The sequence below is a fragment of the Saimiri boliviensis genome, chromosome 1 (genome assembly GCF_048565385.1).
Source record: "Saimiri boliviensis isolate mSaiBol1 chromosome 1, mSaiBol1.pri, whole genome shotgun sequence".
NCBI lineage: Eukaryota > Metazoa > Chordata > Mammalia > Primates > Cebidae > Saimiri > Saimiri boliviensis.
This window is the reverse complement of record NC_133449.1, coordinates 46,357,308-46,372,429: the sequence shown is the minus strand read 5'-3', so window position 1 is coordinate 46,372,429 and position 15,122 is coordinate 46,357,308. Positions and strand designations below refer to the sequence as shown.

General features: G+C 41.1%; 1 protein-coding gene across 2 annotated transcripts in view; it reads right to left on the bottom strand.

Moving 5' to 3' along the window:
• The window catches only part of SOCS5 (suppressor of cytokine signaling 5), a 59,669-nt gene extending 48,566 nt beyond the window's left edge, over positions 1-11,103 (bottom strand). Inside the window, exon 1 of one of the 2 annotated variants that reach the window (XM_039462431.2) lies at positions 10,922-11,103. The gene's annotated coding sequence lies outside the window, so the exon portion shown is untranslated. Of the gene's footprint in view, positions 1-10,573; positions 10,805-10,921 lie in introns of those variants that run through there. The other variant, XM_039462428.2, reaches the window with a different exon arrangement.
• Between the last annotated feature and the right edge of the window lie 4,019 nt (positions 11,104-15,122).

Below are 15,122 nucleotides of genomic sequence, written 5' to 3'. Positions count from 1 at the left end.
TAGTTTTCAATCATCTAACTACGCACATTTTTCATTAATCTCAACTCAAAATACGCATTTTAGATAAGGAATCTTGTTCACCAGTCTCCCCCTCCCCTGCTTAATGTTCTATTTCTTTCTTGGTACTGTTTTCCCCATCTCTTAATAGGGTTATTCCTACTTTTCTCTGTACAGCCTTGTCTTTCTACCTCCTTTAAAACTGAACCCAATGCCAGGTGCAGTGGCTCACGCCTATAATCCCAGCACCTTGGGAGGCCAAGGCCGGTGGATCAGCTGAGGTCAGCAGTTCAAGATCAGCCTGGCCAACATGGTGAAATCCCATCTCTACTAAACATACAAAAATTAGCTGGATGAGATGGCACATGCTCTAATCCCAGATACTTGGGAGGCTGAGACAGGAGAATTGCTTGAGCCTGGGAGGTGGAGGTTGCCGTGAGACTGTGCCACTGCACTCCAGCCTGAGTGACAGAGCAAGACTCTGTCTCAAAAAAAATAAAAAAAATAAGTAAAAATAAAAAAATTGAACCCCACACTCATCTTTTCCACTAAGTGCTAAACACCACCTAAGTCAGATTCTTTCCAAATTCCCTTCAGCACTTGAAGATCTTCCTCCTAATAGACATATTTATTTCACTGAAATTGGACATCTAATCTTAATGACTCATTAACACCATCCTTTGCTTAGAGAGCAGAACTTTTGGGGGAAAACTGAAAAGATTACAGCCTCTTCCCTCAAGCTGTTTTTATTTTTCCCTCTTTGAGTAGCTCGAAGGGGCTGGAGAGGTAAGGAGGGAAAGAGGCAAAGTGATAGTTGCGTGGGGATGCTCTGAAACAGATACTAAAGAAAGTGAAAAAAGACTTCAATCTTCAGGGTCTGTTCAGACCACTTCACCAGCCCAAAGCAGCAAACAGGGATTCTAAAAAGTAACTCTAGGTGAGGGACAAGGAAATGTATTTGTCTAAGGATCCTGTGTTGTACTGGACGGCTAGCAGGATACTGAAGGCAGGAAGAAAGATCCCAAGTGGTACAGTGTTTCAAGGACACTCAAATATTTCTGGCAGCAAATATTTTCCTATATTTTTTGTAAGACTAGGTAGCGGGTTTGGGGTGGCAACGGGTAACAAGTAAGTATTATGAAATGTCTACGCTCTTGAACTAAGTACCAGGAATGGCAGTTACTTTTTGTTCTGAATGCATTATCATTAGGTATTATGGGCATTACTCACCTACTTTCCTAATTTTCAGCTATAAAGTATATGCCTTCAAAATTGTATCTATAAGCCTGACCACACTTCTGATCCAGAATTTCTGATCTGTATTTCCAACTGATACTGTGGTATCTTTACTTATCTAAAAAGCATTATTACTTATCTGAAATCAAACTCAGTATTCTCTCTCTCTCAAACTTGCATGTATTATCCTAGACTCATCCTCAACTTCTATCTCCTTCTAACATTAACAAAATCTGGAGGACTCAGACTTTTAAGTATCTCTGAAATGAGCAGTGCTCGTGTTTCCAACCCCACTACAAATTCCTTAAATCAGACCATCATATGATGCATCTCTTTCTTGAACTAGAGCTGAGCCTTAAATGGCCTCCTTGACTGTCATCTATCTACCACAAGTCAAGGAGAATTGATTCATTCACTCACCTTGCCATGTGTAATGCAGACAGTCCCTGACTTACAATTTGGTTCAATTCACAACCATTCTGTTTTTCATTTTCAGTACGGGATTCATTAAATTATATAAGACATTCAACACTTTATTATAAAATAGGCTTTCTGTTAGATGATTTTGCCCAGCTGTAGGCTAATGTAAGTGCTCTGAGCACATTTAAGGTAGGCCAGGCTAAGCTATAGTGTTTGGTAGGTTAGGCATATTATTATCATGATATTATCATTTCTGACCTAATAATATTTTCAACTTAGGATGGGTTTATCAGAACTAACTCCACTGTAAGTTGAGGAACATTTGTATTTGCTTAGTAATTACTTGGTGAATGTCTCCAATCTTTTCTCCTCCAGACTATTCTCTTTACTACTGCTATGATCAACTTTCTAAAACATAAAACTGTTTGTGTCACTTCCCATCCATAAAACTAAATAAAAATCCAAACTCCTAGTATGGCATACATACAAAAGCCTTTACAATTTATTCCCCTCCCACCTCCGTCCTAGTCTGATTTCCTAATTTTCCTTTGCACTGATTTAGAAAAATCAAATAGCATCTTCCTCCTTAAACACTCTATAGTCTTTCATTTCTAATAATCTACAATAAATAGTAACTCAGTCCAGGTTACTTCATTTTTATGAGCACTCTTATAACTATTTACAACCATTAGATCAACCTGTACAGAAGTAATAAGTGAAGAAACAATCACAAAAACACACCAACTCTCAGTTAGCTTATTTACATAGCCTTATTAACGTGGTCAATATAGACTAAATGAAAAGTGATTAATATGTTTCAACTATCTCCTGAGCCACCACTTTACAGTAAATTGACATTAAAATTCTTCCATTATAGACTTCTTATTTACCTTGTGATTGACAGGCATAAAGAGAACTATAATTCAACTTTCTTCCCATCTGTCCTTTTCTTCTCATCTTTAATACCTCCCTTCCCCACCTCTCCTCCTCTACTTTCTGTCCTAGTCCTGCCACCTAAGTTTTCACTGCATCCGTTTTCTCTACTCTTCAAAGGAACATCAGCATTCCTCTATCCACATTTGTACAGCATTTAAAATTTATAAAGCACTCTTACATATACTTACTTGATCTTTACAACCTTACTTTTTTGAGATTTCAAAATCAAATGCTGCCATTGGTACTTTCTTATATTTTATCTCAATTTTGAGGAAACCGTGGTTCAAAGAAGTTCAGTGACTCATCTAATATACTGCTATTCCCTTTACCTACAACTCAACAACCCCTTTCACCCGCTGATCTCTCAAGACACAGTCCAAGCTTTCCTCTACCTCCAGGGCAAGAAGAATGGTATGCTTATTTCCATACTATCCATACTATCCTAATGTTTTTTACATCACTACTTTATACCACTAGAACAACCCAGGTCTCTAGATTCCTATTCTGGTGACTTTTCTATTAAACAATATTTTCCTTGTTAATTAATGTTCCTTTTATTAATGCAACCATCCAGCATTTTATAAAGTCAAGGGAAGAAATGCCATGGGTAACCAGAGGTGACTAAAACTGTATACCAAGACATTTCTAGCTTTCCTTAAAAATCAAGAATTTAAGGAATGTCTCTAAATCTTCTCAAAGTATTTAGATACCATCCTTGCGGTAAAACGACATCCAAAGCCAACCACAGCAAAGAGTAAAAGAGCACTTCATAAACCCTGACTTAAATTATTACAGGTTTTAAGTGGTGCCTCCTCATATCCCGGGAAATGTCTAGGATTAACAATCAATAGACTAGCACATAAGTCTCAACTCTACCACACATGGACTGACTTGGGAAAGTCACTTAACCTTCTCTTGCCAAACTTCCTTTTCTATAAAATTAGATAATGCCACCTATCTTTCTGAATTAAAAGAATTAAATGTAAGAACAGTCATAATAAATCACTTAGCCTGGAATATAATAAACAGTCAAAATATGATAACCCCCCTTTTTTTAATATAGCATCATTTTTGTTTTCAGAACCATGCCCAGCAATGCTTCACTTATTCTTGGACTTTCTGACCCAGCAGCAACTACAATAAATGCTTTCAAGGAAGTCATCTACATAACTTCTGGATCCCCTTCCTGGGTCACAACTCAGGTCCTATAAATATAATTTGGAATATCTTCCCCTAAATGCATTATCTTATTCTGTGCCACATGAAAACTCATCAGAGGATATTCCTGTAGCTTCTCCGTGCTGGCTTGGCTTTTAACTACCTGGAACAGCACATGGAGTCAGCTACAAATCTGGCAACTATCACTGCCAGTCTATCTTTTAAATCATTTATAAAAATGTTAAATAAAATTCATCCGAGTACTGATCACCTGAAGGATAATGGGGTTGGACTGCTGTTTTCATGTAAATACCCAATGTCAAATATGAAATAATTAGATAAAGAAGCTCCCCTTTGGCCACAGGCATATTTAACTCTTAAGTACTTGGGTTTCTCCTTATAGATTATATTTAACATTCAGTGGGTTTCTCCTTTAGCTTTAAGTATATTTCAGATGCTTTCCTGTCTGGTAATCTGTAAGAAAAAACAAACTCAGTTTCTTCACATTGTCATTCAACAATCAACATATGTGACCTCAAAAAGTGTGTAAGGATTTCTCTGTACCCAAAAGCAAGCAATCAATTCTACAGCAGATACCAACTGGGTGTCCTCTAATTCAAACCAATTCTGACAACAGCTACACCTAGAGATAGCGTGAGATTGCACAGGTTGAGGACTCAGACCCAAAGACTGAGCCCCGCTTCCGATGCCAATCCTATTCTCCATTATTTTACCTGTGCTTCTGACTAACTGGCTATAAACTAGGGTTTCTACAACCTTCTCCTTGAGTTTAATTAATTTGCTAGAGCAGCTCACAGAACTCAGAGAAACACTGTGAAGTATGTGCTGGTTTATTACAAACTATATTTTAAGGATACAAATAGCCAGAAATAGGGCAGGGTCTGAAGTGCAGCAGCTTCTGTCCCCCATGGAATTGGAGTGTGCCATTCTCCCAGAACGTGGATGTGTTCTTGTTCACCTTCACAGAGGCCTCCACTAGTCTGGACCCCGTCTCCTCCCGGGTGGTTGGTAGGTGGAGTTGAAAGTGGCAACCCTCAGAGCCCAAGGCTGATATCCCTGGAGATCATCACCTCCAACCAGTGCTTACCTAGGGACTTTTCAAATATAGCTTCATTAACATATGCTCAGGTGTGTTTGAAAGTGCTTGTTGTAAATAACAAAAGACTATCTTTCCTCTTTATTACTCAGAAGCTGTTTCAGAGCTGCTTCAGGAACCAAGGATAAGAGGCCAACTACTCTAACAAAAGATACTTTCATTGTTCTAGTCACTTAGGAAGTAATGAGGCTTACAGGAGCTGTTTGAGCTGGGAATCACAGCCGAAAAGCAAAATATATATAGTACATAATGATATTACATCCTGATATAACGTGCCAACCTGTGGGATTCGGGATTCACACTAGAGCTAAATTCCTACAAAATCCGGTTAACCTCAACACTACTCTCTATCCAACCACCTCTGATTCTTATCCTAACTCCCCTTCCTCCAACTTCCTACCATATACGCAGGTCTAAAGTACAGTTTCCATATCATTTCCATTCCATCATTCTAGTTCTCATTGTTCCATTTTCCCTATATCTATTATTTAAATAAGCTTCCACCCTTTTAGATTGTTTGAAATATTTCTTTTTTTTTTTTTTAAAGGATTTTTTTTTTTTTTTTTTTTTTTTTTTTTTTTTTGAGACGGAGTTTTGCTCTTGTTACCCAGGCTGGAGTGCAATGGCGCAATCTCGGCTCACCGCAACCTCCGCCTCCTGGGTTCAGGCAATTCTCCTGCCTCAGCCTCCCGAGTAGCTGGGATTACAGGCACGTGCCACCATGCCCAGCTAATTTTTTGTATGTTTAGTAGAGACAGGGTTTCACCATGTTGACCAGGATGGTCTCGATCTCTCGACCTTGTGATCCACCCGCCTCGGCCTCCCAAAGTGCTGGGATTACAGGCTTGAGCCACCGCGCCAGGCTGAAATATTTCTAACTCAAGGATACTGCTCAGAGTAGGAAGATGACATCGCTCCTATTTATGGTCATCCTCAAATAAAATAAGGAAGTCAATTTAAACATGATCCCAAAGCACGTAAGCCATTTCAAATACAATTTTTAAAAAATTATCTTCATTACTTCTTCCTCTTACCAGTTTTGATAAAAAAAAATTACTGTATGAAAGCTCATCAAAGTAAGGTAAATTTAATTTTGGTGTTAAACAGCATATGAACCTGTGAAAACATATTCTTGCTATATTATATTTCATAACTCAGTATGGTCTGTCTCAAATCATTCCCTACAATTTTTCACCTACATGTAAAGGCAGGCAACTAATTTTCAGGTCACTAAGATGCAAATTTATCCAACATTAACATGAGTCAACAATCCAGCCTAATTATCCTTTCAAGATTATTTCTGCTCTGACTACATTCAAAAGCCTTCCCCCTTCCTCTTACAAGGAGGATAGCTGGCTAACTCAGATGAAGAATCTGTTATGATGGACAAGACAAATAATTCATATTTTCCCTCTTTCATTTTCTAACTGCGCTGAAGCTAAGAAAGTAATTTTTACAGTCTACACCTACTCAGTTCACATACCCGTGAATTTTAAGCATGAATAACAGTCCATTCACAATGGCATAATTATCTCTAAATGTATAAAGAAACTCCAACCTAATGAAAAAATGAGCAATGGTTGGTTATATTTTAACATGACATGCCTTCTAAAACCATATTAAATTAACTTATTCATGGTTAGATTATATAATAGACCTGAAGAAAGTACCTATGAAATTCCTAAAAGTATGTCATGAATGCAATAAAGGCCCAATACATTGTGGTAACTTCATAATCCTTATTGTAAGAGTTAATCAAAAGAATATTAGAAATTGGTCACTCTTCAAACAATAAAATTCTGTATCAGGGAAAGAAATATATAACTGGAAACTTGTGATGGCTACACGTAACTTTCTTAGCCCTGTTAGCATCACTTTAGACTAAAGAATTGGCCCAAGTATTCATCATCTGAAGTACCACCAACAGCATGACTCCCTGCGATCAAAAACAAGAGCAAGACTACTACTGGCATAATAACAATGCTTTTGAGCTCTAGCTTGTTTCTCGTTTTAATCCCTCATCTGTAAAATAGACTCACTTCAATGAAACTCTAAAAATAAAGGCATGTAAAAGACATTATGGAGATACATTTTTTAAATAATGAAAATTAATGTTACAAAAGTCGTTAAAAAACAGCTCTTGCATGACAAATGAGAAGTTACATATTGTGACAGAAGGCAAAGATGCTGTAAGGAAAGACCACAAAGATGCACGAGATTCGAAGTTAAAAGGACTACAAATGAAAGAAGGACTGTTACAAAAGCAACAGAAAATCCTGAGAAGGCAGAATCATAGAACACCAAGAGAAATTCACTATTCTTTAGATAATAGACCATTAACAAGGACTCTGAGATAACTTATGACTCAAACTGTTACTGTCAAAAACATTTGCTAAAAACACATGGTCTTGACACTAGTTGAACCTGGGTTACAGCAAATTAAAAAGAACCATATGTTATAAAATTGGAGTCACACAAATTTTATCACTAAAATCTCACAGCTTAATGAATGAAGTCATCAAAATATTCACTTAACAGAAAACAGGATTCAATGATTTTCCCATGGTTCCACGGGCAGAGAAGAGTTCCAGTGAATAATATACCTTATAAATTCCTCACTTCCCTCATCTAAGCATACCCAGCAGGTCTCCAGTACTCTAGTACTGTATTTTCACTAGAATACCTGCAAATCAATTATTAATATTTTTGTTCTAGAATAATGAAACTGCAACAAGGATCTCCCAATGACATTCAGAAACACTAGCACATTCACTTTAATTTGATATGCAGACCTAATTAGAGGTCCAAAGTAAGCAGAGGAAGGAGAGTGAGCAAATATGAAACATCAGAGGATCATCTGCACCAAGTACCCCTTACTGAAGACTATGATTTGATCATGCATTTTTCTAGGAATTTTTGTAGCTTGAAAGTGTGTGCACAGCAAGGAAATAAATGGGCACACAACTGCCTGCTTATACACCTAATAAACCACAGAGAATAATGTCTAATATTTGCTGTACCCTTATAATGTAGTAGGCAGGCACGGTTAAACCTCATCACTATGCTATGAGGTAGGTACTTCTAACATTCTCACTTTACAAATGAGTAAAGTCAGGTACACTGCGGTTAAATCACTTGCCTGAGATCATGTGAAGGGGCTGAGATACAAATCTTGTCTTTCTCTATTACACCTATAATAGGAATTATGTATTCATAATGATCATGTAACTCTACTCTCTTTTTAAAGGTACTAAATCCATTTTAACAAAATCCCCACACTAACTGAAAATAATTTTCATATAATTTACTTTGAAAATATAAGAACCTTTTGAATTTCGAAAATCTTTTAAGCAATTAATTTTTAGCATAAAAATTACAGAATGCTAAACTATATTAAGACATTCATCTAATATTTTAATCTAAATGACAGTTTGTCTCTTTCCAATGACGGAACTATCAGCACTAACACTAACAATGCAGCATGCTGTTTTAAACTTTTAAATAAAAGCCCACCCAGTTTTATATAATTTCATGGATAAAAGTAGTCAATTCAAACTTCATCCTTAGAAGGGAACAATACAAACAATCCAAAAACCATTAACAGTTGGCACAAGAAAGCTTTAGAAATAAACAATGTGAAAGCGATCAAGCAAAAAACCGCTGTACTGGAGTCCACAGACCTGCCCACCAATCCTGGCCTCATCACTAAATAGCAATTTAATCCCTTCAACTGCTCAGAGTCTTGGTTTCCTAATCTGCAAAATAATCATCTCCATGGTCGTCTACCCTTCCAGCTCTAAAAGAATTGTGACTCATACACATATATCTTTTTTCCAAGCTTCCCATTCTCATTCTGTTTAGTTATTACCATTACTTCACAGCCAGTAAGTGTTATTTTTCCTTAGTTCTACAAAAGGAGAAAACACCCCAATCTAAACAAAGGTGACAGGGGAAAGCTTTCCTGACCACTGGTCTGCCATAGATGATTCTCAAGGTGAATAATGTAAAAGCTATTATAATGTTAAAAGGTGTTAGGTTTCAATATTTTAGGCTACTGTTTTGTATGCCAGTACATTCTCCCCGAGGACGAATAGTAAAATTCAAGGACAATAAGGAGAAAAAAAGACAAAATTATCCATTAGTTATTCAAGAACTAAGAAGGTGCCAACTGAAAATATTAACACCTTTTTGCAGAAATGTTTTCTCTGATGAATAAAAGGGCCAAAATATGATCTACAAATTTTTCCAAAATATGTTTAAGTACCAATTAGCTTTCATTTTGTAAACTGTAAAGTACTCTACAAATGTAAAAAAATAGTAACATATATACAATTAAGAAAATATTCATAAGATTAAAGATCTCTTCTCAGTGAAATGAAGAACTGCCATGGACTGCCACAGAGGTGGACTCTGGGTACCACCACTACTGCCTAAACCCGGTATACATTTTCATATGCTTCCGACCCACTCTCTAGAGTGTTATGTAAATGAAAAATTATTAAAATTAAACTAAACGACTGACATTAAGATTACCAATTGTTAGGAAACATAACTTGATTTTAGCATTGTTCAATAGAGCTGCTATCTTACCATATCCTTCCCAGTCAACACTTCTGAAGTTCAATTTTGCATGATCGTGTAGAGAAATAAAAGTAAGGAAAAGAAAGAATTTGAATTACTTATTAGTCTTCTAGAATAAAACTCGGTAGTATATAACAGCCCAATCCAGTCTAAATGTTAAATAGGGAAGAAGTAAGCCACCACTATGAAGAGAGGTCGCTACAAGAATTTCAAGGTGTAGTTATATGAGAATTTCCAGCAAAACTTGTAACTGATAAAAAACTATCAAACATACACATCCATTTTTCAATCAAAGACAACTGACAAAGTCCAGCAGCAGCCAGGCACATTTTAGTTCGAACGTCACAAGAAAATGTCAAAATTTCCTTGTGGCTCCAATCCCTCAAGCCTTTCAAAGTTCAGAACCAAACCAAGATGTATTTACACGGTTTTTAAGCAATTCCCTCTCCACAAAATCACCCGTTTCTGCTACTCGGATACCCAAACCCCACATCAAAGACTCTTCGGAGCCCAAGTAGTTGCAGAGGGGTCTTCCAGCTCCCGCCTCCGCATCCCTTACCCACCTTGGTTAGTTAAACCTCCCGGGGCGCTCAATTCATTTTCCACATCTATACTCCCGGGTTTCCTCCCTCATCCCCCAGTGGAGCTTTTCTCCTTGACCTTGAGGACCCCCAGACCAGGCCCTTGGAGCCCCAAGTGACTTGGTCGGTGACCCCTTCCCTGCAGCCTGCGTAAGTGGCTCAGTCTCCCGTGGCCTCCCCACAACCCACCAAGACCCCGATCACGAATGTCCTCCTACTGGCCCCGGACGACCCCTTCCCCTTAGGTACCCCATGTTCCTCGAACTGGAATAACAATTCCTCAGAAATGCATCGAGAGCCTACTAAGCGCACGCTCCCACTGTGTGCGGCGTGATCTGCACGGAGCTCGCGGCCCGGGCTCGCCGTCCTTTCACCGGCCAGCCCATCCCAGCCCCAAGCCGGCGCTGCCTCCACCGGCTTGCGGGGGCGACAGCCGGGGGCGCACTGTGCCGGGCGCGGGTACCGGGGCAGCGAGAGCCGGCCGCGGACCACGGCTTGGGGGCCGGGGAGCAGGCGGCGGGCCGGGCGCAACCGCGGGGACACTCACCGTTCGGGACGCGCGGGGCGGCCTCATCCAGGGCACCTGCGGCCAGGCAGGACGGGCCGGGACGGCGCAGTCACCGACAGGGCGAGTCCGCCCGCCCTCCGGTGCGTCCCGTCCCCTCCGGCTGCCCAGCGAGCGCAGCCTGGCTTCCTCTGGACGGAGCCCGGGGACCCCAGCTCCGCCGGATGCCCCCGTCAGGCCCCCACCCCCTTCCCGGCCGCCTCCCCCTCTTTACCCGTTTCCCCTCCCCCCTCCCCCCAACCCCCACTGGAATGGAAAATACCTCCCGGGGCGGGGGGCGGGGGGCGGGGGGCGGGGGGAGGGGGCACGCCTCTCTGAAGGGCAGCCTACCGTGACCAATAGCAGGCGGGGCTTTGGAGGGGCGGGATTCCTAGCGGCCAATCCGGAGGCGTGTAGGTGAAGGCCTAAGGAGGGAGGCCGGGCGCGAGAGCGGGGCGGCCCGGGAGTCAGGGAGGTCCGGCCGCTTGGGTGCGCGCTATGCGCGGCTGCCATTTTGGAGTCGGGCAGCTGCGACGGTGGACGGGTCCGGCCAAGGAAAGGGAGGAGCCAGTCAGGTGGGAGAGAGGCGGTCACGTGGGTCTGAGAGGCGGAGTAAAGCGGGCTGCGGCCCGAAGGGAGGGGTTGGCGGAGGCGAGTTTCGGGGGTTGGGGGGATGTCACGTGGTCTGAGAAGGGCCAGTGATGGGCTTGTGGGTGGAAGGTTAACCTGAGGTGGGAGTGGGGGGAAAAGCGTTGTCCCTGGTTTCAAGTCTTAGGGAAAAGGAGAGGAAAATGCTGAATGGAGGGTGTGGGTGCCGGGTAGGAAAATATGAATGAGTTTCCCTAGCGCCCTTCAGCATGGTGCCACCCAGTTAGCAAGTTCCAAGATCCACGGGAAACCGGGCACCTCCTGCAATTCAAGTATTCCCATCCCCGCCTCCAGCTGCCACAAAAATGACTCACAAATCCGATGGAGGGGTGTTGGTCTCCCTGTTTTTGTCTGCCCTTTACATGGAAGGGCCCCCTCCCTGGAAATGGCTGAAAGGGTAGAGGAAGAGAACTGTAGTTCAGGGATGGTGACGCCTGAAAGGGCTCTTTTCCGCTGTCCCTCCCCACCCCTTTTTTAGACGGTGTCTTCCTTCCTGTGTTGCCCAAGCTAGTCTCGAACTCCTGGGTTCCAGTGATCCTCCCGACACAGCCTCCCAAAGTACTGGAGTTATAGGCGTAAACCACCGTGCCTGTCTCCATTAGCCTTTTAGAAACCTTGTCGTTCACAAACTGACCGGTCACTTCATAAGTGTTAGACGTAACCTTGGTCGTATTCCAACACCTCAACTTAAAAAAGTAAACCAAAAAGCTGTCCTGTGAGACTAACACTCATCCTTTATTTCAGTTCATGCCTCAAGTACTGGTTAAGTTTATTTTCCCTGCTAATCCACTGAAAAGTGCTTCTCTTAAGGCTACCAGTGACACCCATATGGCCCATTTCAAGGGTGGATTTTTAGTCATCCCGCTTAGTCTCCTGCAATGGATTTTGTGGACTACATGAAGCCTTTTGTCTTCCCTGATCCACCCCTCACCCCACTTTTCCTAACACCTTAAAACCTCAGGTTGTCTTTTTGTTCAGGTAGCCTTTCTAAATCTGTTCTCTGTTGACTCTAAGCCTAAGGATCTTATCCTCAGTCCTTTACTTAGTAGGCACACAGTCGTTCCTCTGCACATTGGGTGATCTGACCATTCTGATGGCTCAACAGCTGAATGTACGTATGGCGATGTCCAGATCTGCAGGTATCAAGTGCCTCTTGGGCATCTGCACTTGCAAGCCATGATGTCTCCACGTGGAACCTGGTATCCTCCATTCCTTATCTTTTTTTGATGACACAATCATCCACTTACTTCTCCAAACCAGGAACTGGGAGTAACCTTTCATGCCACATCTTCACTGCTCTAACATCTCCCTACCTCTTCCAACTTGATTGTGTCGGTAATATTTACTAAGCTTTCTCCTATCCACTTCTACTGCCACTGCCTCTGCCTCACCTGCACCATTTATTTATTAGGCCAGTACTTAACTGAGCACCTTACTATGCACCAGGCATTGTTTGAGATTCTCAGGATATATTGGTGAACAAAACTGACACAGTTCCTGAGTGGGACAAGACAAATCGTAAATTAGTAAATAAATGAGGTAATTTAGGGAATGATAAGTATTTTGGAGACAATAATTAGCAGGGGAACCGATAAGAACCTCCCAAGTTGTTGCTCAGCTATTCACTGCTGCCTTCTCCCCTTTCCTCCTCCTTCTTTCTTCTTACTCTCCAAGAAGAGATTGCCTTGATCCTTTCACCTAGTGTGTTGATTCCATCCCCTTTCATCAGCCAGGACTTTCCTCTATCTTTATATTTTTATGTTACAGCTATCTGAATACAAATCCCCAACTAGATGATAAGTTATTTGAGGTCAGGGATCATATCTTACACACCGTTGTGCCCCCACAGTGCCTTAGCTCAGAATAGGTGCTCACAAAATGAATATTAAATGAATTGGTGAGTCCCCTGACACCTAAAACAGGATACCACAGAAGCATCTCCAACCCAAATCAGAATGAAAAGGTCAGTGAATTCACCTATTTGAGTGCAGCAGCAGTTATGCCTGAGGGCAAGGGACAGAATTGTGAATGATATCACTTGTGTTGGTCCTTTCCGGGCCTGGGACTTCATGATGCCGTGCCCCATGTGTGCCAGTAGTTGCTTCATAAATGCTGCTTTACTTGATGGTGCCAAGTACATGCAGGCAATTAAAAAGTACTCTTTGTTTCTGATGATGAGCTTCAAACCCAGAGAACTCTGGGTGAGCTGCCAGAATAGGCCCTATAGGAGAAGGCTGCGGTTGCCACTTCACTTGGTATTTCCAGGCCCTTGGGTATTGCACCCCAACAGGGAGCAAGATGTTGCCAGTTCTGTCATAGTCATTGTAATTAAATCCAAGTTCTGGCAAAGGGCAGTACATAATTATGAAGTATTATTATGGTTTTTATCATTATTAGGCACCCAGCTGCCCAGCCCAGGAAACCACAGTAGTAAAACACTGAGAAGCCAAGCTCCTTTCCCAGCTGGCATGAACCAATACCAGGTGTATTGGCACGTCATCCTGCAGCTTCATACTCATCAAGATGAGACTTTCTGTCCCCTCTTTTTGGCAAAATAAAATTGTTAATGAATGAAAAGAGGAAATGTAAAGAAGGACCTTTGCCACTGCCTTTGAATCAAATCCTTTTTTTTTTCCATCCCCTAAGAACAATCTCTCCTCATCCGTCTATTTATTGCACAAATCTTTTTCGACTTTATCCTTGACCTGCTAGCTTTGTAAACATCATTTCATAATGACTCCTGAAAATATATCCCACTTTATAAGGGTGAGAGTACAAAGCACAGCAAAGAGTGCTTTCACTTTCAAGAAACTTGGAGACTAAGTATTTAGGAAAGGATAGTCAGGTTTGACAAGAAATTTGCCATTTATTGAGCACCTCCTCAAAGCTGCCGTTGGCATTTTCACGTATACTATCTGACTTAATTCATACCACCCTGCAAGGTAGGTTTCACTATCCTCATTTTCTTCAAGGTCACAAAGACTTAGTAAGTGATGAAACTGAGATACCAAAATAATTATATAAGTTGGATGATTGTATATTATTCATAGTGGATTTGTCCATACTGGTACCGAATAGAGGTAATAGAAATCTGTTACCTCTTTCTATCAAAGTAAAAATGGTTTCTTGTACAAAATAGATTTTAAGCTGAGCACTGAAAGGACAATTCAGAAGTGATGCTGAGGGAATTGTGCCAAACGAGGAGGCCAAATTGGCCAGAAGCCTAAAATCAATCAATAAGGAAAGATTTCTTGTTCAGTGAGGAGTCACATGGCATTCTTCAAGTAACTTTATTGTCTCTGCCGCACCAAATGGTGAAGACAACCCATGTGGTCCTGGGTTGGCAGGTGTAGGCTGAGGAAGAGTATGCTCAGGGTGGAGGCAGATGGTTTGGGGAGGGAATAGGTCCTTGCATGGTGAGGTCCCCCAGTGGCCAATAAACTGGCACATCTAGCAGTGGCTTCTGAAACAACTGAAACCATGACAACTGTCTCTGCTGCCAATCACTTGTTTTTAATTGATGTGTGTAGAAAAACTTCCCCTTAAATAGTTATATAGTTATTTAAACTTAAATAGTTTTAAATTTAACTTGTCATTAATTTCATCTTTAAATAGTTTAATGTTTGTCCATTTTTAAAACTATTCAGTACTTACTATGTTGTACAAGGCAGTTCCTTTCTACTAGTTTTAGTGGGGTTTTCTAAGGGATTTAAGTTTCAGTAAAATACGCTCATTCTAAGTGTACCAGTTTGATCTCTTTTGAGACATACGGAATCCTGTAACTACTACCATAATCAGGAAATAGAACATTTGCATTACCCCAAAAAGGTTTCTTTGTGCCCCTTTGCAGTAGGAATTTTAATATAACTTGTATTTTGATGAATCTAAAATTTAGATCTCCAGC